Genomic DNA, 21,695 nt, shown 5'->3' with positions numbered 1-21,695 from the left:
CTGTTATTGAACTAATCGAGCCACCCTTCAAATATTAACGCTAACTATGACGGTTACACTAACTGCCAGCGAGACATGTGTCAACAAGGCACTGTGTCACCATGGTATTCGCCGTGCAACTTCAGAAGGCGAGATAGCGCCGACCGTCGATCTGCCTTAAATTTGACGATCGTGGAGACTCCTCATACCACTATACTATTATTACCCTAGGCCCATCATATTTGGTGCCACCTCAGCAACTTCTCTACACCCAAACGACAGCTGGCAATATCTGATCGACGTACCCTGTTGCAACCTGGCCCCGCCGACATGTAGGGAAAGGGTGCCATGTTGCTATGGTAAAGATCGTGCAACTTCACCATGGCAACATGGCACCTTTCGTTGATTTTCCTTGGTCCGACGGCAAGCAAGATAGATACTGTCCCCTGCCCCTTAGTGCATCAGTCAATGGGAACTGGCCACATGCCAACCATCTATATTTTCTGTGCCTCCAAACTTGGACCCACCGGACACGTGTCCTCCAAGCACCATGTCGTTAACATAAAATTCGTGCGACTTATCCATAGCATGATGGTACCTGTCGTTGATCTCTGTAGATCCGACGGTGGAGATCCTAACCCTTCCATTCACTGGTGACGCTGACTGTATTCTGACCTGGCATACGTGGTTGCTCCCCATTGGCCTAACGACGCACCACCTTGGTCTGACAAAGCACCAACCTGGAGGGTTCATACCACCTTGACCCTACTGAGGGACACGTGTCAACTAGGTGCTATGCCGCTAATGGAAAACTCGTGATTTTTTTGTTGACACCATGGCACCTTGCCGCATTTTGAAGCTTTCCAGTCTGGGAAATTGACTGCCCGCTGCTAACTTTCCTGGTGATGCAACCTGCCCACTGTCAGATCTTTCTGTCGGGCACTATGTTGCTATGCAAATTTTTCGGCCAACACATGATAGCGACATAGCACCCATGGTGCCGCAAAATTTTTTTGACTCACCAAACCTGTTGCCTAGCTTGTTGCACCCACCAAACACATGGAAAAAGGGCGCCATGTCATGAACATAAATCTCGCACAGCTTCTGATGGCGAGATAGCACCGACTGTAGATCTAACTTAAATCAGATGGCAGAGAACCTACGAGCTATGGAAACTTTTATAAGGTTTGATCATTTAGATTTTTTGATGTCTCCTAGGCATTAAAATAATATTAATTCTAGGACTAGCCGTTGGACGGGTTGGACATTTAAAATTAGAATCCTTGGCAAGTGAACAAATGATAACATTTCTGGTGCCTCACAGGGGGCACGAGCCTACTCGATGCATGACCAGTGCCTGTAACAATCCATTGGGCCATAGGGTCAAAAAAGTGTGAATCTGAGAACTACAAAACCCTAACCCTTCTATGAGGAGATCAAAACATTGAAAACCCTAGCTCTGCGACTGCAACTGGAAAAAAAAAACAAAACTTCCTCTGCAACCTAAGACACCTCAAAATCTGCTACCTCATAGGGAGGCACCTGCGCACGTGCACTTCTTGAAAAGTAGGAAACAACAGAAAAGAAACTAAGCTACCTATATACAGGAACTCGACCCAAATCAGAAATAAGCTTTAAGATAAATCTCATTGACTGGAATGGGAAAAATCTCTCCATTTGGCCTGCTCAACTGAAATGCATTAGCCTGTTTACAACTAGAAATCAAATAGGGGCCACTCCATAGTGGGTCAAACTTGGAATGTCTTCCTGGTTTTGCTCTGTTAGAATCCCACTTTAGAACCAAATCTCCTTCTCTAAAGGTCCTAACCTGAGCTCTCTTGTCAAAACTCCTTTTCATCTGCTGCTGATGTATCTCTAGGGTTTGCATAGCCTTGTTTCTCTTTTCTTCTAGTTCAATCAGCTCTGCCATTCTTACTGATATGACATTATCTTCAATCAATTCCAGCTGATGAGCCAACTCCAAGGATTGGAATTCCAATGAAATTGGAAGTCTGGCCTCCCTACCATATACCAGCACAAAAGGTGAATTCCCAATAGATATCTTGGGTGTTATCCTATCAGCCCACAGAGCAGTCCTTAATTTCTTATGCCAGATCCTCTGATTTTCTTCTATTGTCTTCCTCATGATTCTAATCATATTCTTGTTAGAAGATTCAGCCAAACCATTACCCTAGGGATAGTAATTTGATGAGGTAGATATTGTGATTCATTGCCCATGCACAAATCTGGGCTCCAACAAAAGATCTAGCATTGTCCGAGATGATAGTAGAAGGAGCACCAAACCTAGATACAATTCCATCAAGGAATTCAACAACTGATGGTTTTGTGGCATCCTTCAAGGCAATTGCCTCTGTCCACCTAGTGAAATAATCAGTAGCAACCAAAATCCATTTATGACCTGCACTAGATGGAGGATTAATGGGGCTTATAAAATCCAACCCGCACTGGGTAAAGGGCTGATCCACCTGAATAGGATGAAGGGGGAGAGCTGCAAGCCTCTATTTTCCTGAGAAGAAAGCACACTTCTCACATTTCCTCACATATCCATAACAATCATGGAACAGAGATGGCCAATAATAACCAGCCCTCATGATCTTCATGGCAGTTGTTCTTGCAGAGAAATGGCCACCATTAGGGCCATCATGAAGTTCCTTAATCATCCTCTCAGCCTGATCTTCTTCAATGCATCTCAACAGGGTCCCATTAAAATCCTTCCTAAATAGGATACCATCAATCACAACATAGGGAATGGACTGCAGTCTATATTGTCTTCTTTTAGCTCTGTCCAATCCCTAAGAGTATCCATTCCCTGATAAGAAGCTCTTCATATCATTTATCCAGCTCCTTGGACCATTAGCACTTCCTTCCTCCTACTGCTCTGTTATTACCATAGTAGCCTCTTCATCTAAATCCTAGCCTGATAACATTTCTTTGCATAATCCTCTTCCCCTTACCAGCTTGGTAATCTAAATATCAACATCATACTCCATTACCTTAGTGATCCATCCAGCTCTCTTTTCACTGATATCCTTGCTTAATAGGAAATCTTTTACACTAGCATGGGGCACCAACAAATGGATCCTATTGTGGGACAAGAGGTGCTTGAATTTCTTCAAGGCTCTGATGACTGTAAGGGCTTGCTTCTCTACATAACTATACTTATCCTCATATTCCTTGAGCCCTTCACTAAAGAAGGCTATGGGCTACTCCTCATCCTTGTCATTTGTTTGAGTCAAGACAGTAGAGATACTTGACTTACCACCTAGAGTGTAGAGGATGAAATCTCTCTCAAAATTTGGGTTCATGAGAGTAGGGGCTGAGGCTATAGCTGTCTTGATCTCTTCAAAACTCTCCTTCCCTTCCTTGGTCCATGAGAAGACCATACCTTTCTGAAGCATAGCTGTAAGAGGTTTCACCATGGTAGCAAGATTAGGAATAAACCTTCTCACAAAATTTATTCTACCAAGGAAACTTTGCAGCCCCTTCTTGTGTTTAGGAAGAGGAAGGGCAAGTATTGCCTTTGTTCTCTCTAGATCAATGTTCAGCCCATCCTCAGATACAATGTGTCCCAATAATTTTCCTTGGCTTGTAGCAAAGACACACTTGGTTGGGTTAAGGGAAACCCCAAACTCTCTACATCTTAGAAATACCTGTCTCAGATGATCAAAATGATCTTCTACATTTTTTGAATATACAGTTATATCATCAAGGTATACCAAGACAAACTTTTCAATTAATTTTTTGAAGGCCATCTCCATTGCCTTCTAAAATGTGGCACCTGCATTTGTTAGTCGAATGGCATCTTGCAATAAGCATAGGTGCCCCACTTAGTAGTAAATGCAGTCTTATATCTATCAGATTCTTTAACCAGCACTTGATTATAACTAGAGAATCCATCAAGAAAAGAGAATCTCCTTGAACCATTGACCTTGGATAGAATCTTCTCCATGGAAGAGAGAGGATGGTGATCTTTAAGAGAAGCCTGATTAAGGTCTCTAAAGTCCACACACAGTCTGATTTCTCTATTCTTCTTCCTTACAGGGACAAGGTTAGCTACCCATGATGAGTGTTTGATAGGAAATATTATATTAGCCTCTACCAACTTGGATAGTTCTTTTCTCATTAGGGGCTCAATCTAAGGATTCACTGGCCTCTATTTTTTCCTTACTGGTTTGGCCTTATCAATTAAATTTATGGTATGTTGAAACAAACTAGGGTCAAACCCTTTTAAATCATCATATGTCCAAGCAAATAAATCATTAAATTCTTGACATAGATGGATGAAGTTTTCTTGCTCAGTTTTAGAACATACCTTCCCCATATTCAGAAATTTTCCATCAGCAATTGTAACTGGGGCATAATCATCCTTCTCTGCAACTAGATTCATCACTTCGCCTCTTGTTTGATCATTAGGATTAAAGACACTCTCTAAGGTAATGAGACCCTTGGGAAACTTGTTAGAACTAAGATGAATGATCTAATCACCATACCGATCTTGTAGTCTTGACTAGTTTTTATCTGAGAATTCTACCTCATTTTGTAAGAAACTCACAATTTTCTCATCAAAATAAAACACCTGCCAATGAGTGTTGTTGTCAGGGATGGCAGGCCTCACTACCACCCTTATTTGTTGCTTCTTCTTTTCCTCAAGATTCCCTGGTACATCATAAGCTGCACCCACTGCTGCAAGTCTATCAGCATGTTTATTTTCTTTCCTAGGAATGCTCTGAATATTAAATGCATTAAAGTCCTCAAGAAAATCCCAGACTCTGTGTTTGTAAGACTTGAGTAGGCCATTTTTGGTGATGTTCTGATTTCTCACTTGGTTAACTACCAACTCACTATCCCCATATACTCTCAAGGCTTTAATTCCTCTCTTTTGGGCAAGTATGAGACCTTGAATCAAAGATTCATACTCAGCCACATTATTGGTGCAACTGATTTGGAGTCTAAAGGAGAAGTAGTATCTTATTTGTGCAGGAGAGATCAGCATAACACCAGCCCCTGACCCATTTCTATTCCTTGAGCCATCAAAGTACATACTCCATGTTTCATTTATATCATCATTAGTCCCAACAAGATCAGGAACTTGAGCATCTTTCTCTATTATGCAATATGTAATAAGGCTTGTCTCAAGAATCTCTGACATAGGTTCAAACTGATATGCATTTGCCCACTCATCTAAGAAGAAATCAGGAATTTCCACTATGGAAGTAGCAAGCTCATTTACTATGTCATTTTCATCCATCTCTAGAATAGGGCAATTCATTTTGATGGGATTGGGGTTATAAGATTCAGTGTGATGAAGGGCTTGAGGTTCTACTCTGATTGAGGCATTGGCTCTATATCTAGTCTTAAATGACATATATGACCAATTAGAAGATATGAATCCACCAATTTGAGCAGTGAAGTCTCTTGAAAGATAGATAGCAAAATAGGGCTTGACTTTAGCAACAGATATGTCTTGAATCACAGTGCAACCAGGGCATGCATGTAGGGCCATCTCCACATTCCTAAGGATACCTACAGTTTTGACAACACTACCATCTAATTGTAACACATCCCTAACAATGGGTTCATATTTCATTCCTAAAGCATTAGTAACACACCTAGGCATTACTGAGCTACTAGCCCCTGAATCTATCATGCAATTGTGGACTAATTTGCCCCCTATAATCAGAGAAACATAGAATGGAGGAGGTCTAACCTTTTTATTTGTCTCCACATCCCCTACTGGTTGTACTAGAGTTGTGGCACTCTCCATGGTAGATGGCTGATCCTTGGGTTTAGTCTTCTCTAATTCTTGCTACAGCACCCTCTTCTGCATTGGTATGGTAGCAATAGCATCCCAAATAGAAATATTCACATTGGTCTTCTTCATTTTCTCTACCACACTGAAAGGTGTATTAGGAACTTTGGTAGAAACTTTGGGAGCTGCATTTATAAGAGGTTGAGATGGGGCAACATAAGGATCACTTGCATCTTTCTTTCTAGAATCTTGCTTTTGCTGTTGTGAAGTACTTGTTTGTTCATTTGTTGCATGTGCATGAGGTGCAACACTTGAAGTTGAGGCCTGCTTAGGAGAAGGAGGGGCAACATGTTCCATAGCTCTCTTCTTACTTCTTGCGTTATGAGCAACGGAATCCTGGTTTACATTACAATGCTCCCCAATCTGATGATTCATGAAAGAGAAATCATCATGCCCTTGAATATATGAGGCCTCCTTGGGATGATCCTCCTGTTATGATTGCTTTGCTGCAGGTTCTTGGTCAGTTAGGGCCAAATAAGATTCTGCATTCTAGCACATGCAATAGGCATAAGAATAGTTGCAAGAAGGACAAAAATCTTGATCTTGGGCCAAGTTATTTTGAAGGACTATAGCTCTGTTTTGATTTGAGCTTGAAGCAGAGGCATGACTACTTTGCCTACCCTGATCAAAAGAGCTATTCCATTGATTAGGAGGTCTACCACCATTTGGAGCTTGATATTGCAATTGGGGAGGCTTGCCACCTTGAGCTTGCTTCCTTTCTAAGGCCACCACCTTGTTACTCATTTTTTGTATTATAGAAAAACTATCCTGTAATCTCTTCCCTTGGTCCTTCAACTCCCTCCCCTACTCTTGCAATTTTTTATCCAGGGTCTTCTCTCTTTTATCTGTATTCAGCAGTAGACCTTGGAGCATCTCTTTGAGTTCATCTATCCCATTTGAGGATGTGGAAGCTTGGGGAGCTGGAGTAAGGGCTTGTGATGTAGAAGTTGTAGGAAGAGGGGCCATTGCTGGTTGGTGGTTGGGAACATCAGGAAAGAAAGGCATAGGGGTCCTTGGAGCTAGTTTTCCTCCTTGTATCAAGATGTTCTCAGCATTTATGGCTATCTCATAAGCATTAGGCAAGGTATCTCCTCCCATAGTTTGGATTGTAGTGGCAATATCACTATTAAAAGCTCAAAGGTAATGCAAGAAGGCATTACCAGGGGTAGGTTTCATTGTAGTGGGTATTCTATCCCATGTCTTTTGAAATCTATAATTCAAATCAGTCATACATTCATGGGGGCCTCTTTTTATAGTAGTCAACTGCTCTAAATGTGATAGATAGTCACTTCTATCCTCAAAATGTTTGCATAATCTTGCCCCTAGTCCATCCAAATCAGTTATAGAACCATGAGCTAAGCCTCTATACCATTGTAATGCTTTTTCTTTTAAAGATGAGGCTAGAAGTCTGATAGCAACATCATCCTCTATAATACCATGAATATTACAGACATTTTCTACCTCTCGGATATGCTCCAAAGGGGAGATGGAAGTTTCACCAGTAAAATCGGGTATACTTTTTAGTGCAGATACTGGTATATCATGTCTTTGGGCTAACAACAGAGGACTTCCACCATTAAAGGTGGAAAAAGCATGAACTCTTGGCTGTGCCATGTAAACAAGTGTTCTATTAATGAGTGTTGATGGCAACCTAGGCTGAGTTCGAGCAGTAGGAGGAGTAGAGACAGACCTTACAGGTATATTAACCGTTATCACACCCCTAACTAGTGATAATGAAGTTCTAGTCCTCCTTCTTATAGGATTTGAAAGAGAAAGATCTTGATATTGAAATTTACCTCTAGAAGATGCCCTTGTTTCAGCTTTGGGCATGAATTTCTACAACTTTGGCCTAGAACCAGATTTGTTGATGTTCAGAGTCACCAAGTACCTTGAAGAATCAGCCTCTTGAAGGCTTGAATATTGAAAACAACACTACCTCTTCAACATTAATCTCTGAAACTCTTTCTTCTTTGACACCAGTAGACTTTAAATTTTATTTGAAAATCATCTCACCGAGCATGCCAAAAACTGTTGTCACTTAGGTTTGCACCCTTGTCCAAGGCCTATGCGCGAGGACAACCTAGTGAAACATGGAAACAACCTCCAAGCTATGGGACTTGAACTACGAGGTTGAGTCTCCAGAGAAGGCCTGCTTCCTCTTACTATCAAGGCACACCTATCTACTCTTGGATAGGAAAAGGGAGAAGGAGAGCATGAAAGAAAATCTACCTAATCTAATCTAAGGAGTTGATGCAACAAAATAGAGTGTTCGGACCAATTCTTTGCCCATACATGCGCTACTGAACCAAGATAACATTCAAAAGACATAAACACCTAGACTTATGCGAATCAATAACCACATACAAATCAGGAAACCAAACCAAATAACACAAGGAGAAGGATTTCACTTATATATTATCCAATAGGCCGAGAATAGATATAGTATGCAAGTCACTGATCTCAACAATACACCAATGAGAGGCAAGACGGATGCACATACATATTGATGGCTGAGGGAGATGATGCAGAATGTTATATAGCTCAGAGACAAAGGGAATTTTACACTGCAGACCTATGAGTAGTAGCAGAGAAATCAGAAAAGGAGTCCTCTCTAAGAAAAGATCACAAAATTGCCTTTATAGTTCAGGCATAATTGAGGATTTTTTGCATTACATTTACATTTCACCTACTGGCATTAACTTCTCACCCTAAAAATCCAATCAAAGATCTGGTGGTGTTGAGTACCAAAATCTGATATTCCTCTAAGAAAGAGCATGGAGAAGACAAAATGGTGCCATAACTGCATTCTGACCAGGTAGATAGATCGACTGAGATGGTGGAGTGTCTCCCTATGTTTCACATTCATTTCTGGTAGGTCGAGATCGATCATGAAGATCAGATCTCAAGATAAAATCGATCACCTTTGCCCCTTAGGTTCATGAATCAATAGGGGGTCAGAGAGTCAACCTAGTTCCACAAGCGAACTGGGCCACGCAGGCCAATCGCTTTCTTTTCATTCTGCCACCTAGGATGTCCTCCCATGATTGACCACCTGTTATTGAACTAACTGCACCACCCTTTGAATATTAACACTAACTATGATGGTTACACTAACTGCCAGCCAACCATCAATCCTAACCGAGCCAGTGAGACATGTGTCAACAAGGCGCTGTGTCACCATGGTATCCGCTGTGCAACTTCGGAAGGTGAAATAGCATCGACCATTGATCTGCCTTAAATATGACGATCGTGGAGACTCGTCGTACCACTATATTGTTCTTACCTCGAGCCCATCATATCTGGGGCCACCTCAGCAACCGCTCTACGCCCAAACAATACTTGGCAATATCTGACTGACGTACCCTATTGCAACCTGGCCACACCGATATGTGGCGAAAGGGCACCATGTCGCTATGGTAAAGATCATGCAACTTCACCATGGTGACATGGCGCCTTCCGTCGATTTTCCTTGATCTGATGGCAAGCAAGATATATACTATCCCTTGCCCCTCAGTGTATCAATTAATGGGAACCGGCCACGTGCCAACCATCTGTATTTTCTGTGCCTCCAAAATTTGACCCACCGGACACGTGTCCTCTAAGCGCCATTTCGTTAACATAAAATTCGTGCGGCTTATCCATAGCGCGATGGCTCCTGCTATTGATCTCTGCAGATCCGATGGTGGAGATCCTAACCCTTCCATTCACTGGCGACACTGACTATATTATGACCTGGCATACGTGTTTGCTCCTGATTGGCCTAATGAAGCACCACCTTGGTCTAACAAAGCACCAACTTGGAGGGTTCATACCACCTTGACCCTACTGAAGGACATGTGTCAACCAGGCGCTATGTCGCTAACGAAAAAATCGTGAGTTTTTCGTTGACGCCATGGCACCTTGCCACATTTTGAAGCTTTTCGGCCTGAGAAAGTGACCGCTTGCCACTAACTTTCTCGGTGACGTAACTTGCCCGCCGTCAGATCTTTTCGTCAGGCGCTATGTCACTATGCAAATTTTTCGGCCAACATACGATAGCAACATAGCGCCCACGGTGCCGCAAAACTTTTTTGACCTGCCGAACCTATTGCCTGGCTCGTTGGACCCACCAGACACATGGTGAAAGGGTGCCATGTCATGAACGTAAATCTCGCGCAACTTCTGATGGCGAGATAGTGCCGACCATAGATCTGACTTAGATCTGACGGCAGAGAACTTGGAGGCCATGGAAACTTTTATTAGGTTTGATCGTTAAGATTTTTAGATGTCTCCTAGGCATTAAAATAATATTAATTTTGGGACTAGCCATTGGACGGGCTGCACATTTAAAATTCGAATCCTTGGTGCGTGAACAAATGATAACAAGCACATTGATAGCCGACTACAAAACAACGTGATCGAATAGGTTCCTCAGAATTAAGGGAGTTTTCTTGCTCTAGGAAGCAACAGGGAAGGCAATAACCTTACACTACTACATTTAACCTCATTTTTCTACCAGAATTTTTGACCATCAACTAAATAACTTTAGGTTGGTCAGAATGTTAAGGCAAAAATTTCTTTTTTTTACATGTATGCCCCATGTTGGTTGAAATTTTGACCAACACAAGGGTATTGGTGAAAATTTTTGACAAACATGGGGCTTAAATGTTAAAAAAAAGAAACATTTCCTATATGTTTTTCATGCACGGGTTCATTTGAAGATGCGCTAATTGGGAGCATTTGATTATGGTAGTACAAAAAGTGAAAAGTTGGGGAATTCTCTTACCATGTCTTGTTCTTTCTGATTTAGAGTAGTAGATATGAATTGGTAGACCATGTTTGATTCTGGGGTTTTCAATTCCATGCCCAATTCTAGGTCCTTGACCAATTTCATAGGTCTGGATGCACCCGTAACAAAGTGATGCATCCGAGTGAGGTTGAGTGGCTGATCTGGCAGCCCCCTCTCTAATGCATTATCTAGGAATGGAGTTGTTCGAGATGCTAGAGCAGTTCCGTATCCCCTACTATTTGCGAGGGCAGGATCAAGATTGCCCTTACACAGAAACATGAAGGATTTGTATTTTAGTTTATATGAATTAGGCCTAAAAAAGGTAGATTATAATTATTCGCCTGGAGTCGATTAAATATGTTGGCTTGTAGCATTAAGATTTCAGTGCTTGGATGTTGTGTTAACACCAATTTGAAATGTGTTAGTAGGTTATTTGAAAAATAGTGGTCTTTGTCTAAATCTGGTTCCTTCGTCTGCCTCATGATTTAAGTATTACATGTTAAATAAGCCAATTTCAAAATTTGAACAATAGCTAATCGTAGCCTTCCATTAAGCTTTGATTTGTTCATCTCTATTCTAACCTAATATCTTTATCTGTGCAGAATTCATTTGCTTGAGTCAAGATAAATTATTTTTATCCCTCAAATCTGTCGGCACATGATTTGTTCGTACCTGCTGAGTGTTCGAGTCTTTGGTTATCACTGCCAAAACAATTTGACGCCTTCGGATGTTTATCCATAGTTTTCTGAATAATTCCTGATGTGGTATCTTCATTAGCAGATTATATATTAAATTGCTCAACCTTTTGAATGTACTCATCTTTGTATTCAAACTTTCAACGCTGACTGATCTTACTGTCAACTCCAACGCACTAAACTTGGCTGAATGATAAATTCACAATGATCCCCTCCTTTGTTTTATATATATAATATTTCTTTTGTTGTAGTCGCAGCATATTGAATTCATGTATGCATCAACAGGTTTTATTTCATAATAACTTGGCAAGCTTCATACGTATGATATAGTGTATTCTCGACAACAATTTATCAACTTTCCAAACCGATGGCATCTCCGTATATTTGGCACTGAGGCTCTTTGACGTCTCCTTCGTTCTTCTAATTTTGCAATCATTCACCATGCTTGTATAATAGTCGCCTTTGTATGTTCCACTCCTTTCCTTTAGTTGTTATAATAATTCTTTCGTGGCTGTATGATCTATGTTGACCAAACTTCTTGATGCCGTAATCTTTGTTTTCAGAATCAATGCTATTCATTGCTGGCTTATAGCAAGTTTATCAGACTCCTTTCATGACATTAATCCATGTCTTTTCTTTCCATTGGATCTTTGAAACTTGGACGACATCATGTTATCTTTAGTTGTTCATTACCCACTGTGATATGACTCCACTATATACTTCCAAACCAATGGCATCTCTGTATATTTGGCACTGAGGGTCTTTGAAGTCTCCTTTGTTGTTCTCATTTTTTGATCATTCACCATGCTTGTATACTAGTCGCCTTTGTCTGTTCGGCTCCTTTCCTGTAGTTGTTTTTAATAATTCTTCGGTGGCTGTAGGATATATGTTGACCAAACTTCTTAATGCAGTAATATTTGTTTTTAGAATCATTACTATTCATTGCTGGCTTATGGCAAGTTTGTCGGGCTCCTTTTCATGGCATTAATCCATGTCTTTCCTCTCCATTGGATCTCTGAAACTTGGACGACATCATGTTATGTTTAGCTGTTCATTACCGACTGCAATATGACTCCACTGTATACTTCCAGCAACCCATGTATAGATAGCAAATACTTATATTTTTCGCATTCTTAACAGGACCAACACTTTGTTCTTAATTTCATTGCCAAAGAACTTGCTGCTTGTAATATTCAATGTCTATTATTGACTTCCATAAAAAAAACTATTATTTAGTATTCTACTCTTTGTTTATACAAGTGATTACTTCACCAATAGATATGAATATTGTTAGCCATATATTGCTGATTATGTTGTATCATTTTCTTCTAATTTCTTTCTGTATGCTGATTTTGGAAGTGACTCAGATTAATAAGCTTTCTCTTTGTTTCATTAGTAAGTTTCTTATTGTTATCCTGTCTTCTTCCTGCTACTTAGTTCCATGCTTGCTGCTTGATCATTACTGCTGCTCTATATATCTCTGTTCATATATCTTAGTGCTTTTGTCATCAATGATAAAACTTGCAACATTCTTATTGTCTTTTGACATCAGTGAGGAATTTCCATCAATCTCCCCCTTTGTCATTGATGGCAAACTCCCAAATATATAATCTTGATTATGCAAGGCTCCCCCTTAGTTCAGTGGTCCCCCTTAATCAAATCTCTCCCCCTTTGTCATCAATGGAAAAGGGTCATCAAGGCTAGAAACTAGCTACCCCTGAACTTATGCTTCTCAGAAAATTTTTAGTGGATATATCAGTAATTTTCTCCTTTGGGTTGATGTATTTCAACTTGACTTGTTTAGTCTTGGAGCCAAACTCATTGCATGTATTGGAGCCAAACTTTGAATCAGAATGCATTATAATATTTCTGCCCTATTGCTTTGGTAGTGAAAACTAGGCAAAGAAATACAATGTTGGCCTTGTTGACATTCAAATAATGTGTTTATCATCTCAAATCATTTGTAGTACTTACTGGCCACTGAAATATTATGCTAAGAAAAATGGTTCAGCTTAAAAGTGAGATCTAAGCTGTCCCCTTTGGAAACTTTTAAATAAAATGAATAGTGTTTGGTACTCGAGAAGTAGTCTTTAGTATTTCTCTCATGCCTTGTTTACACTGCCTCTGATTGTCTTGGCTAGAAGTCTATGTTGTTTAGACATTCCCATTATGTTGTTATTTTCCTTCATGCAACTCAATGTTCCCTTGTTTGATTTGCTCCTAAGATGTAAACAAAATCCGACTATCCTTGAGATTAGAGTATTGATTCTTTCAATAATGCAATTTTAATGATAAGTGCACAATCTATAAAAAGGGAGGTAGAAACTGGTATATGTCAAAACCTAATTAATGGTAGTAAATTACAATCATGGTAATGCACTCCTGTGTTCTTTTGCTGGATAAATCTTGAGTGAATTTTTAGGTTCCCTTCAATATGATGTGAGGTATTGTTATTCGACATTCTTAAAACCTACAAACTTGGGCCATGTTCAATTACACCCCTTAATTGAGAACTTAGGCTACTAATTTTTTCATTATCACTATATCATTGATCAATGATAAAATCTGATGCTATCGGTATCCATGATTCAAATGTGATTATTAGAAATTTAAAACCTCTCCCAAAGTTTGAACTAGAATAGGGAAGAAGATGTCAAACATTGTAATATGCAATTTATGAACTGCACTAAATCATGATGATGCTCAAGTGCAATGATCATAAATTCATTTTCAGTTGTCAGCTTACTATAATATTAAGATCCTATAGGAGGATGCAATTTCGTATCAATTTTTAATCAAATCAATTAAATTAAAGAGAAACACTCGTTGGATAAGCGATTTTTTAAAATGTTGTGTTTTTGCCAAGCTAAGTATTCCAACTATGGTACAACACAACCATGCCACACACTACTGGAGTTATGGGTTGGCTTATTGTAGTAGTAGGATATTATCTGAGATTACATTCCTATATGTGTCCTCTGATAGTAGCGTTGCAACCCTTTGGACCATTGCAGTAAAGTTGTAAAGCCTTGTTGCAATTAGTTGACGTAGATGAAAAGAAAGCAAATAATAGTATCAAAGGAGTGTCAAACTACTAGTAAGATTCATGTTGCCAAGATGTGAGAAGTTTTTGTAAAGCAAACTAAGCCTATGTTAGCATTTCCAACTCCTCTGTTGGTTCAATTTTAGTTTTAGATAAACTCATGTTTGCTATTGCTAATATATTTTACTTTTTATGAGTGCATCTATCACAGAGACCTGATGGAGTTAGAGCATTGATGTATTTGGAAGATATCAATCTGTTGACCATGAAACAGTCACATTTCATTTTTATTCTCCTTGATGTTTGATTATTTAACACTATAGAGAATTCTTTATGTGGATTTATTTTCGATAATATCCTGCATTGTAGTCTCAGCTTGTCAAAGCTCTGCTTTTTATAGCAACTATTCATGTCCATGTCAATTTACCAAACCTAGAGAGAAGAGCATTGCATACAGTTTGCATTGTCTTGTGCCCAGGGTATTAATATTGGATTATTATTTTCTTCTTCCACCAAATATTATGGAATATGACAATCATATGATATCTTTGTGTAAATTTGATAGGGGACTCAGGAAGTCTATACAAATAAATGCATTCCTCACTACTGTACTACGGAAGGAACCAAAATCTGATTTTAATGGTGGTGGCTCTGATGGGAAGAAGAACCAGAAGCTTATTGAAAATAAAAAATTAGTATTGATTATTTGTCCCACATTTTCCATTTGTAATTGGGAAAATCAGTTTCATTAATGGCGAACATTCAATATTGCTATATATCATGGTCCAAATAGAAACCTTGTTCTAGAAAAATTAGAAATCACTAGCATTGAGATAGTCCTAACAAGTTTTGGTACATTCTTGTGAGAAATACAAATTAAACTTAACTCACAACTTAACCCTAAACCTAAAAAACTTTGCCCAGTATAGGAATGTGCCAAGTGCCAGATTTACTTGGCACTTTCTCGGCACTTGAAGGTGTCGATTGATAGGCAACAGGTGCCGAGTGAACTCGGCACAAAGAGGAGCTCAATAGAAAATGCCGAGTATGCTTGACTCACAAAGGAAATGCTCGGCAACAATAGATGCCGAGTGAGCTTGGCTCCAACTGAGAAATTATAACTTAAGAGATTTCAACGTGAATGCATTCACCATTAAAACCAGAGAGCCAAAGCTTTAAGCTTTCAAACAAATTTCTCAAATGCCACATACAAGGGAAGATCAATAGATTCAAGTATGCTTGCTTGCTTTCTATTCAATCTTTCACTAAACTATTACAAAATCAGGGAGCATTCGGCTTCAACCAGAATCCCTAAAATAACCCTAAATTGATAATACTTCAAACTTCAATAAACTTTTAAACCTGCAACTCTAATGGCTGCATACAATGGTGCCTGGAGAAATCACTACTTCAATAGGACAAATCCAAACAAAAAACTTACAGAGTGAACAAGGAACCATGTGCAACTACAGGCACAAACTTCCTTCCTTCTTCCTTCTTTTCTCAGCTGTGCAACTTCTCTCTAATCTGCTTGATCTCACTTAATGAATGAATGAATGTAGAAACATTCCTTTTGTCATATTCTTCCTTTCCCTCTCAATGTTCAAATTTCAAACCCTCACCTACCAAAAATGAATGCCTACCATTCATGGATGCCTGCGGTGACTTGACAGGGTAGATGGGCGTGGGGCTCGAGGACAACCTGCAGGCGTTGATGTTTAATTTCCAACAATTCTGTATTCATCATGGAAGCCTGTGTGAAGTGCAGTGGGAAGTTGTAATTATTGATGAGGCTCATCGTTTGAAGAATGAAAAATCTTAGCTCTACAAGGCCTGTAAAAGAGTACAAACAAAGAAATGCTATGGGCTTACAGGGACAATTATGAAAAACAAGATTATCGACTTATTCAATGTTTTTGATTGGACTACTCCTAGATGCTTGGACTCTTGTGAACACTTATGGGAATTCTATGATGAGCTTCTCAAACAAGGACAATGCATAAGTGCACCTAAACAATTTATACAAATAGCAGAGGAGCGTAAACAACATTCGCTATGTGTTCTACTGAAATATCTGTACAAGAGGAAAAAGGGAGAAACAATTGGGCATCTTATGAGGGGAAAGGAAGATAATGTTGTTTTTTGTGCTATGAGTCCCTTGCAAAGGCTTGTTTACAAGAGACTATTGGAGAGTCAAGAATTTCAGAGTCTTATCTCAAAGGACTTGCCTTGCAGCTATGGCAGCCATCTGACAGAAGCTGAGTGTTGTCATAAGACAATTCCTAATGGGATAATATGGTCTTATCTTCATCAAAATAATCTAGATGGTTGTGATTCATGTCCTTTTTGCCTTGTACTTCCTTGTCTACTAAAACAATAGCAGGTACAACTGAGATTTTCCTTCTAAAATTCTATTCTTGTACTGGCATCAAAGTACTTGAAAATTTATTCTACATAGATTTTCTTTGTAGGTCAGTAACCATTTGGAATTAATCAAACCAAACCCCAAGGATGATCTAGAAAAACAGAAAAATGATGAAGCATTAGCAGTGGCTATTTTTGATAAGGATGCTAAATTGATTGGTGGTAGTGCTCCAAATGAGAGTTTCATGGGCCTTAGTGATGCACAACATTGTGGAAAAAAGAAGGCTTTAGAAAAGTTAATGACATCTTGGATTCTGCAGGGTGATAAAGTGTTGCTTTTTAGTTACTCTGTCAGGTAATTGAGTTAAAGTTTGAGCTAATCGAATGGTTAATGCTTTCCATTTAATGTTAAGAGACAAATTTCTTCTTGAGTGAATTTGAAATAATATATTTTTTCTAATTGATCATTTTAAAAGTAATGGCATCATTGATAATTTGATAACCATTTTATTAGACAATACAATCTATTTATTTTTTACATTTGTATATTTGTACATGATGTATAGGTAGACTTCAAGATACATATTTTTGTACTCTTACAATAAAGTATTTAAAAAGAAATTTCACATAATTATTTGTATTCAATTACTTAGGAAATATTATTTAAGCTATTAATTTTTAGTTCTATTACCAACCTTGGCTGGCATTTGAACCTTGTTTTGAGGTGTTTTTGAAAATAAGGTTTTCTGCGATCCGGGTGTGGTTCTTCATGGGGACATTTTCATATGTGCAGTCCCAACAATACTCTCTTTAATATATGGGTTGGGTGCAGGGTGGTTGATGATAGAGTCAGAGGTGTACACTGAGAAATGGTGAGTATTTTTGCCATTTTTCCTATATCACATTGATTACATATCATCTTCAGATCGGTTATTTGTTCTATGGCTCTTCTAATGTGTCAATGCTTTTACTATTCCCTTTTGTCATGAATTTTGATGGGTCAATTGAGGGTCAAATGGACAATCATCAAGTGCTCAACTGGTTTAAGTTGCATATACACAATTATAATAGTGAAGTAAAATTTCACATTAAAAAAGTTAATATTGAATTTTCTTATAGATTTTTCATTTTTTTGAAATATAGACACCTGTAACTGGTTAAGAGAAAATTCACCCAACTCCAAAATTCAGTAATAACTCAACACTTTGTCATATCAAAAAATTTGGAAGAAATACATATACTCTAGTTGTTTAGACACTCTTGATACCTAAGATGACTTTTAAACATTTCCTTATCAGACACTTGCAAGTAGCAATCATTTCCTTGCAATCTTGTCAAACTTTGCCAATTTCTTTCTTTTAAAATTGATGAACATTTTCTCAAAGATCCAAGGGTCCCTAACTTGTACTGATGGTTTCTCTTCTATATTACTGTCTATTAAAGGAGAGGAGAATGTCTTGAGATGATGAAGATATTCATCTTCTAGATGTTCCAATGTGTTGGTGCCTACTTATCTAGCGATTCTAGTCAATTCATGAATGAAGACCAATATGATCCAAATGGATACAACATGTCTTTATATTTGTTATGTAATTTTTATTTGGCACATGTACATGGTTGATGATGACACATGCCTCTTAAACATGATTTTAAACTCTGGGTCTTCTTTGTAGAATTGGAGATGCTAGGAGAAGGCATGGTGCTCTTGTAGCCCCGGGCTCTAAACCAATAGTCATGGAAGAAGCAATGATCACAGCTCCCTCTACATCAGTTATTCTTGGCAAGAAAATAGGGCTAGGTATTGGCTGAAGAAACTATTCTGTAAAAGAATGTGACTTAGCAAATGAGCTTAGTAAAATTATACTTTTGTTATAAATACAATAATATCTCGATAATGCACTATCCGATTTTGCTATCCTTGCCACTGACTGTGAAATCACTTAATATGTAAACCTGTAGAGTTTAAATCAGTGTTTTCAATTTGCTTCTTGGAGGCCCTGGGTCCGGGTATGATTTGAACAAGGTACTAGTTCTTAATTAATTTGCTGAGAGATATATCCAGGTTTCTCTTTTCTACCTACATGTTTGTCCTAGATATTTACTAGTGAATTGTGGACAAATTTAGGAAAACTAGCACTAGTTTTAAAATCTGAGGCAGGCTGGTGAGTGTGTTTAATTTATTTTTGGGCTTTGACCTTGACTCACTAGGTTGCTAGTTTGTGTGCATCTAAGGTGAAATTGAATCAATACTCCTTCCACATACACGTAGAATTTTTTTGTGCATACTTAGCAGATTTTTAGTTAATGGATTTTTTACTGCTATTGTTAAGAGTAAGATGATGAATTTTGTAATTCTATTTCAACATACCATGAAGAGCCTTACCAAATTATTTCAAAATAGGTGTTATGAAGCCCTTTCGAGCAAATACGTATTTACTACGAACCAATATTTACTAGTTTGGGTGTAGGTGTTAGGGTTAAGTAGGGGGATTTCAGCAAAAAAATTGGGAGTTGGATTTGTCCATACAAAAAACATATAAAACTAAACAAAATCATCATAAGACTTAACTACTTCTTCAATGCTAATTAGTCATACTCGAATGTCTTCAAAAACATTCATTTTCAATATTTAAATAATAGTGTCAGCATCATATGGGTCTTCAAAAGATCCTCATCATCATTGAAATTAGATGTTGGCAGATTAAAAGAATCACAAGAACTTTCACTAAAAGTATGCTTGCTATCAACATTAACCTCCTTTCAGAAGGTACCAGAAATAAAACAGTAATATCGTGCAAGATTGGGCTGAATTGGCTCCCCTCTCAAAAAGGCATGTCAAAAATGCCGAAAATTCTATTGTGACATTTTGAGGAATTGCCTGGCACAGTTGATTGGTAAAAAAGGAGAGATGTTCGAGAGGGAGCTGAGTTGGTTTCACCCTCAAAAAAGGTAGGTCAAAAATGTTGAATAATCTGCTGCTATTGTTCATGGGATCGCTCGGCATAGGTTTCTGTACAAACCTCAAGCCTTGATGATTCTTCTCTCCCTGCTCTTCGATTTTATCTTAGGAGGAAGGAATTATCTTATATTTTTATCAATTCTTTCAATTCTCTAGATTTATATTTGCTGGTGTATCATCTATTATGCTAGGTATATTAGAAATTATTTGACACATGTTTCTGTATATAGTAAGTAGGTCTACTTATATGTTTTAGGTGATCCTCTATCTTCTAGTAGTATTTCTTGAAGACTTGTTCAGGAATGCTCAATTTCTTTTACCATGATTTTCCTCAATCTAATCCTCTCTTGTATTTGCATCTAATATTTGAACTCTACATTTTTTGAAACAAAATAAAGCAGCTGAAATTTCCTTTTCACATGATGAAGCACTTTCTCTTTGAATGCTGTGAATGTTTGAATCTCTTTTAAATGCATTTCATAAAGTGCTTTTGAAAATAATATAATTTGTAGTCTCTCAAAAACAAAACCTTCAAATTGAATATCATTCATTGGTATCTTAATATTCTAGCTTACTCTTAAATACAGGTATGGTAAAATGATTAAATACTTAACAAAATGCCTGGAAAGCACTATTCTCAAAATTTATTAATTAAGTTTTATCTTAAAAGAAACATTTTATTTTTGCTATTGTCTTCCCATCGGCATACATTTTCATCATCTTGTTCTCTACCTTTATTTACACAAACATCTTTGGATGAATGATCAGCATTTAAAGCTTTTAATCTGTTGAATTCAGTCTGAAGAGTACGGACTATTAAAAGTACTTTCTTTTGGGTGGTATCACTGACATGATTTTCACCATGCAGGATGTTAGATATCTTGGAGAAGTTTGACAACTTTAAGAAGTTTGGAAAGGATAGATATAGAAACAGCATTACATTGCACATACACATGTTCCAACTCCCTATATTTTTATATGGTTTTCTTCTTTCGATTTTTTCAAAGAGTTGCAGCTATATTTTAATACATACCAGTGGAAAAGATTTGATAATACAGTCATTAATTGTGATACCGATAATGGCACTGTACATATGGTGATTGTATGTATTTGTAATTGCTAATACTAAATTGTGATACAGGATGTATCTACTAGAAAGTCTGTTGGAACAGAATACATGGATAGTTGTAATTGTTTGGCTGAACACTTTTAGTCCAGGAGCTATGAAGCTGTAAACTTAATACTATAAAATTCTCTCATAATTTTCAGCTAGGAAGGGATATCTCCAAATATGGATAATATAAAAATAACAAATTCCTCTCTAATTTAACGGTTAGTGTATTCAACTTTGAGTTTCTTTGACAAACTGAGGTAATTTTAGACAAGGGTTTCATTGCATGACTGGGCTGTATCAATTAATGGAGATTTTATACAATTGGAACTTTATACTTTTTAGTTTACCATAGGTGTGCATACCTGTCGTGAGTTTAGTTGATAATTTATTTTTTTTCTCTACTGATGAGTAATAGTTTGTGCATGACTATTTTTCTCCCTGAATAGTTATGAGAATTGACTCTGTAGCCTACTGTCCTGGTTAATGAAACTTGTTAGTGGCTTTTCTTACTTGGGATCAGGGTTAATTTTGGTGGCTGCTAAATTATTGTTGTCAGCTGTAAGCTTGTTGGACATGTGTCTAATGGAAAGATTACTATTTTATTATTTCTTTATAGTCAACGAGAGGTCACTATTTCATTGGGCTGAAAATTCTGAATCAAATTGTTGCAGAGATGAATCAGGTATGTGCTGTTCGCTAAAATGATTGTGCAATATTTTTTGTGTTGCTTTGCTTAGAGAGGATTATCATTGAAGATTTCAATGGACTGTTGTCTCTTATCCACCAAGCAAATATGGCATGCTTGTGGAAGTGAAATGTGAGAAATATCTATTACTTTCACTAGGCGTTTTATATGATTTTATTTCTTCACTTCTAAATATCCCTGATCTGTACTGCGCATATGATTATTCCTTGAGATGCAAATTTATATAAGCATTTTAGC

The 21,695-nt window shown here is 37.9% G+C and overlaps 1 pseudogene; it reads left to right on the top strand.

Moving 5' to 3' along the window:
- LOC149538331 (switch 2-like) overlaps positions 1 to 20,873 on the top strand; it is a 60,197-nt pseudogene extending 39,324 nt beyond the window's left edge.
- Positions 20,874 to 21,695: the final 822 nt, after the last annotated feature.

This window comes from Cupressus sempervirens, chromosome 9 (assembly GCF_028749045.1).
Source record: "Cupressus sempervirens isolate cs-2001-9-10 chromosome 9, ASM2874904v1, whole genome shotgun sequence".
NCBI lineage: Eukaryota > Viridiplantae > Streptophyta > Pinopsida > Cupressales > Cupressaceae > Cupressus > Cupressus sempervirens.
Note: the sequence above shows the minus strand (reverse complement) of the source record. Positions and strands in the feature narration are given on the sequence as shown.